Here is a 7,132-nt window from a genome sequence, read left to right on the forward strand (position 1 = left end):
CAAACAGCACACGATTCCAGTCAGAATGAATGTATGCGTGAAATGCACAATATGATCCGGATTGTGACGCGTTCCCGTTTCGCCACAAGTGAAGCTTCCCGTTCTTCACTATGGATGAACCATTCCCGTTATTCATCCTGGATGAACCATTCCGTTATTCATCCTTGGTGAACCATTCCCGTTATTCACCGTATGATGAACCATTCCCGTTATTCATCATTAATGCAGTGGTGAACCATTCCCGTTATTCACCATGAGATGCACAGGTGAAACATTCTCGTTATTCACCCGATTGATGCAATATGGTTAGCCAAACATCGAATCATCCTCACCACATAAGTGTTTAGCTCAAACCCAAACTCAAAACAACCCAAGAGTTAGTGTCGGTCAATACAACAAACTCGGAGTAAGCGTCAGTCAATACAACACAACTCCACCAACGAGAACACACAAGGGTTTAGTGTCAGTCAATACAACACAGCCCAAACAACAAAATAACCAAGGGATTAGTGTCGGTCAATACAACACAACCCCAACAACAAAACCCAAAATCAAAGCCAGAGTCAGTGTCGATCAATACAACACGACTCGGAGTTAGTGTCGGTCAATACAACACAACTCCCACCACAAAACCCACAAAAAAGCCCAGAGTCTGTGCCGGTCAATACAACACGACTCGAACAACACTACCAGGAGTACTAGAGTACTCGGTGACTTTCAATCATCACCATAGCTCACCTTAGTGGCTTTCCCCAATTCCAAAACTCTCCAAACCCACAACCAAAGTCGACTTTCCCCGTCTTTCGCAATCATTTCTCCTTTAGGTTCCCTATAATTATTCGTTTAGTAAAAACGTTTCGAATTGGATTAGTCAGGTTATGAGTTTATTTTCTCAAAGTCTAAGTCTCCCAAAGTCTCTAGTTTTCGAAATTCTAATCTTTCTAAGTTTCCAAAAACCTCCAAAAGAAGTTTCCCGGGGAAAGTCTAAGTATACAAACGAATCCCAACAAATGGCTAAGTCTCAAACCCCACATTTGAACTTGCCAAGGGTTGTTCATCCAACCCGAAATATCAAAGATCACCAGATCAATGAATCTCCACTCCGAAGTCGCGTCAAAACGCACCATCCAACAATATCACAATATCACAAGTTATGGAAAAGCATCATAACATCAACTCATCATCATAAACAACATCAAATAAAGCATAAGTCGAATTTATCGACGCCTATCATGCAATCATAGCTAATATAGTAAGTTGCCCTAACCTCGAGCTGCTCCAGCCTCGTAATCAAAATCTCCTTCACACAAATGCTCTGAAACTCCCAAAGTTCCTTCAACTGAACCTCGGAGAAAAACAAAGCAGAATCCAAACAAAATCGATTAGTTCGATCGCAATACAACACATAAACGATAGGCAAAGCATTAAAGCTTCAGAATACGACAATCGGGTACGAAAAGACAAGTTTTCGAAAACGAAAACTCCCCCCTAAAGGAATAGCTCTCGGCCATTAAGGACAGCTCTTTTCTTCGATCAAATCTGTTTACAAGGTAGTTTTAGTGTAAAACTAAGGCAAAGAAACTGTCGGAACAATTTTCGGACGATCGGATCAAAATACGGCCGTTCAGGGGCGTTTTGGTCCAAAATAAAAGCTCAAAACCTCAAAGTTATCAGTTCTGAAAACAAATTTGACAGCAATGATCCTAACAACATCCGTGACAACAAAATCCTAAAGGCACGAAGTCAGATTACGACTTTTCGACAGTAAAGTTTCGAAATGTGCGACAAAAAGGTTTTGAAACAGTTTTTCAGATCCTGGACAGCTCGATCGCAATGGGCGATTACTGACGGAGGTTTTAGACTCTTGGGAACGTAGGGAAGATAACCCAAGCGAGAAAACAGGAAAACGGACAGTTTTCAAAAAGCTCAAACTGTGAGCACAGAAACGACTTCAGAAACGCAGTAGAAACATAAATCAGAGGTAAGAATCAAGTAGTTACCTCGGTACCTTGAAGTAGAGACGAACTGCGCGAAGATCGGTCGAGTTTCGGCGAAAATCTCCTCTCCCTCTCTTCTCCCTAACTCACGACCCTCTTTGGTGGGAAAATGAAGATATTTTTTGCTTTTTCGCCTATTTATAGGCAGGCGAATCGCGGGAAAATGAAAATTTCGCGATTCCGATTTTTGTAGCACGTTTCACCGATGAATTCTAAGAGAGATTCTGACGTCATAATTCCCGAACTCAAAACATATCTCTGACATTTGGGAAAAACGATATCTAAAATCCAAAAGCGGTGTAAGTTAATCTGTCCGAAAAACTACTTTTTGCTGTGATGCTCAAACGGACAAAATTCCTACAGAAGAAAGATGGAAATGTCGAAAAAATCTGGCAACGCGGAACGGAAACTTCGTTAGAAGTCCGAATAGAAAAAGTCTTCATCCATCGCTCGAACTAGGGTTTCGAAGCAAAGAAATTAGCGTCGGCGGACTTCCGAAAAGTGAATACTATCATGCGTACAGTCCAGAGTTCCGAAATGAAACGCTGGTCGAAGGAAAAAATAAAGAGAATCTTTAAATTTTCCAAGGATTCGAAATCTCACTTAAAACGTTGCTCTAAGCGAAATTAGCCTATTCTGGACACGCTCGCCATAAAGCAGGTGTGCAGACAACTCGCACTAATTCCTACAGCGACTACGCAACATTCCTCAAGCAATTCCCGAACTTTCTTCTTCATTGATCTTTCTCAAACATCAAACTCATGTCACGCTTACACTGATTCTACGCGTGAGTCGGAAATTAACTTGTTCTGGAAATCCAGGTCTTACAATACTCCCCTCCAAAAAGAAAGTTTCGTCCTCGAAACTCAGAGTTCTGCGAAAAGTCCGGAATACTGTTCTGAAGGTGCGAAAAACACTAGAAAGGGGGGGTTTGAATAGAGTTTTTGTATCTCGGGTATACTTTTTAGCTTTTTCAAAACTCAAAGATAAAAACTAAGTGCTGAATAATAGGAAGTAAAGCACACGAGTATTTTATCCTGATTCACTTGAGATAAAAGCTCAAGCTAATCCAGTCCACCTGTGAAGGTGATTTCTTCCTTCTTCTGATGAAGGCAATCCACTAAAATCAATGAGTGTTACAACTGCACTTTGCAACCTGCTAAGTGACTAACAGTACACTGATTTTCTCACTAGTATCCTCTTAAGAAGCTGATCTACCGATCCTCTTAAGACTAGCTAAATACTGAATCAGCCTTGATTCAGTCCTCTCAAGATCCGACCAACCTTGGTCTCTTGATAGACTTTACAATGTGATGTAAAAGGTTCGGGTTTACAATAGGTGCTTCTTACAAGCGAATAGTAAACTCAGAAGTTTAAGAACAGTGAAGATATATTGCTAAGAGAATGGTTCGAATGTGTTGAATGTTTTCAGCAAAGTTTCTTAGCTCTTTCTTCTATCTTCAGCCTTTATATACTCCAAGACTTGTGATGTAGTCGTTGCTAGGGTTTTGTCCGTTGGAGTGGCAATTCTGTAATATCAGACTGCTAGGCTGAACAAGGTAGGTGGCGGACAGACTGAGACTGGTACGACGTTGTACTATGAAAGCGACCTGTCCTTTCACCGGTTGACTTGTGATCAAGGAGCTTCAGATGAGCGTTGGTGAAAGCTTCTGATCATCGTCAGATTGAAGCTTGGATTCTTCTGACCATGCAACTTCTGCTTCTGAACAAGTTCCTCAGAACTTCTGATCGTCAGAGCTAGAATAGCCTGGGTCTTCAGAACCAACTTCTTGCAAGTCTTTAGAACTTGAGTCTTCTGCTTCTGGACCGTTCCACTGGAACATCTGGTCTTCAGAACTTCTGACTTGAGTTCTTTAGATCTTCTTGAGAGCTTCCATCTTCAGAACTTCTGAAGTATTTGCCACTGTTCAGGACGAACATGGTAGATTAAAAGGCTCTCTTTTTAGTAACCCTTGGTTCTTCTTCTTCTGAACGAATGGCTTGGGTCAGATTCAGAACCTGTTTGTCACAACTTAAAAAGACAAACGTTAGGGTACCACAATTGTTCATCATCACAAACCTTAATTGTAATCATCAAAACATAGAGATGCAGCCACTGATCAAACCTTGATCTTACAATCTCCCCTTTTTGATGATGACAAAACAAGTATTTTGATGAACAATTTTTACACAATAAACTGAATACACAAGAGAGAATGGATCAGAGATTAAACTTATCCTTGTGTAACGGTTTGCAATGCTCTTTCTGAATCTGGGTTAACACCTGATTCTGAGCAAGGGTCTCCCCCTGACTCCCCCTGAATCTATGACTTGATGAATTTGTGAAGAATCTAGATTCAGAGTTTGGTTATGTGATCAGAATTTACGCTTGAAGAGATGTATACTCATCAGAAGTGATGGTTTCAGAACTTAGCGTATCTCACATAATGACATAGAGTCTTGTCCAGATATAATTGGAATAAAGCGTTAGAAGCAAGATTAGTTCAAAATGTATTCCTTATCTGAGACGCTTGACAATATCTATGTGCTATAAGTATTGATACTTATTCTCCTCTACTGGTTTTATGTAATATAAAAATTTATCAAAACCAATTTATGTACTCCCCCTTTTTGTCATAATCAAAAAGAGTGAAAAACACAAAAAACAATAACAATAACAGAGAAGTGATGCAAATAAGATAGGTTATTATTATTGAATGGAGAAGAAGTACAAAGGACCGAGAGGAAGGAAGAAGACTAGGCCTAGATAAACAGGAAGGCACGAGAATTCTTCATGGAGAGAAGTTGAAGGTGGAGGGGACGAATGTCTATAGCAATTGAGGCTAACTGAGTAGCTAGTTCCTCCTTCAAGAGAGCATTCTCCTGGACCGCCTCTGGATCTGCTTCATATTCCAGAAGCATGCAAATGCCCTGGAACTGATCTTCAACGTCCTTCCGACGATTGGTCAGACGGAGGAGGTCATTCAGAACTTCTTGAAGGTTCTGAAGGCAGTGAGTCTGATGAGAAGTGAGCCAACATGTCAGAAGATGCTCAATCTTCTCAAGAGCTTGAGATATCTCAGAAGAAGATAGATTGACGCTCCATGGGAAGACTTGGTCGAATACCATAGTCTTGAGTTCAGAAATCAAATTGACAGTGGTCATTTTGATGTGGAAAAGAGGAGAATAGATATGAATGGAGGAAAATGGAATTGAATTGAGAGGTAGAAGATAAACACAGTGAATATAAAGAAGAAAGGTGACAGAAAAACATGCAAGAAACTTATCAACCATAAAAGCGTGTAAGTTACGAAAAGGCGGTGCATTGAATCAGAATTGAAGTAATTAACATGGTTAACATGAATTAAATGAAGTCATAACAAATAAATTCATGCATGATAGAGTGAGGAATTCAGAGCTTGGAAGAGGAAGGAAGGTTGTCCATTAGATACTTCATGATGGCTTCCATTTTGCTTGAGGACTCTGAAATTTGCTTGCTTTGCTCAGTCTGAACACGTCCTTGTTGCTCAACCATCTGAAATAACCGCTGCTGATCATCTTGAATCCTGTCAATCCGGGCAGCTAGAACGGCAACTTCTGGAGCTGGGGCAGAAGTGGGAACTTCTGATGCTTGTGGATGAGTAGCAGCTTCAGCTTCTGAAGTCATGACAGTATCAACTTGAGTTGGCCCTTGCTTCTCAACCTCATGAATATCTGCATCTTCCAGAATGACTATACCATCAGTGCTTTCTTCTTCAACCTCTGCTGAAGGCATCTCAACATCCTCTGAGGTACATTCAGAGAGAACGCATGGTCTTTCAGCCGTAGCTCTTCTCAGAGATTCACAGACCTTGTGCAGCACTCTCTGTCTCTGCTCATAGGCCCTCTCAGATGCATCATGAACTCTTAGTCTTTTCTCCCTGCTAAGTTGCTTCTGAAGTTCATGAACCTTGCCTTCTGACCATCTCTCAAAGGCAGACCATAGACCATCAACCAGAGAGGCATCAAACTGATTATCAGTTACCTGATACAACCATTTCAGTCTTCTGGTGGCCTCTTCTGAAAACTCCTGAATGAGTTGAGTGAGAGTCTGAGGATGGAAGGAAGTGGCCAGGGTCAGAACAGGCTGAGGAGTCCTGGCAGCATTGGAGCTTGAAGCATTTGATTCTTCCATGTGCTCAGAAGGAGTAGAATCAATCTCATGGTCCTTCTCGAAGCCTGAGTGATCTGATTCAGCCATGTGCTCAGCTTCAGAGATAGTGTCTGACCTTTGCCTGGAGGTGACAGCCTTCTCAGGTGAAGTGAAACTCAGATCCTGTGAGTTGACTGCTGAATAGTTGGACAAGGACACATAAGAGGTCTCAGCAGCATCTGGAATTTGATCTTCAAAATTGGAAGCAATTTGCTGAAGAGGCTTCACATTGAAAGGCGGCTCAAGGATCTGGACATCATCATCTTCCTTTTCTTTCTCAGCAGGGATCTCACCAGTCTGGGTTATGAGAAAGGTGTGTGGAGTGGATGTAGGCTTGGGAGTGAATTGCTGAACTAAGGTTTTCAGAGTTACTCACTTTGAACAATGCCTTGAATGAAGGAATTGAAAGGAGGTACTGGTTCAGTTGGGATGGATGTGGAAGAGGTGTAAATTGGAGTGGAAGAGATGGCTGTGGTAGCTGTTTGGATGGTGGATGTAGGAGCTTGAGGTGCAGCTTGTGTTTGAGGTTGTGTTTCAGGGTGAGGTTCAGGTTGAAGAGGTTTGGTTTGGTTTGTGGTAGGCAGAGAGGTAGATATAGGCAGAGGTTGTTCAGGTATAACCACTAAAGCAGAATCAGAATTAATGCTTTCAGTAATTACCTTACTGGGACTTCTGATGGATGTGGTTCTGGTAAGTTTAGCAGCCCTTGCTGGATCAGAAGTTCTTTTAGATCTTCTTTCACGTTGTACTTCTGAAGCAGGTTCAGAAGCTTGCTCTGCAACTGCCTCTTTCTGCTGAATGGGACCTCTCAGAGGCAGCTTCCTTCTCCTCACCAAGTGTACTTCATCAGAATCTGTGGATTCTTCAGCATCTGAGGTTTCCCTTATACCCTGAATCACATTCTGGATGATCTCATGGTCATCTTGCTCATCTTCCTCTTCCT

The sequence above is a fragment of the Lotus japonicus genome, chromosome 4, assembly GCF_012489685.1.
Source record: "Lotus japonicus ecotype B-129 chromosome 4, LjGifu_v1.2".
In the NCBI taxonomy this organism is placed as follows: Eukaryota; Viridiplantae; Streptophyta; class Magnoliopsida; order Fabales; family Fabaceae; genus Lotus; species Lotus japonicus.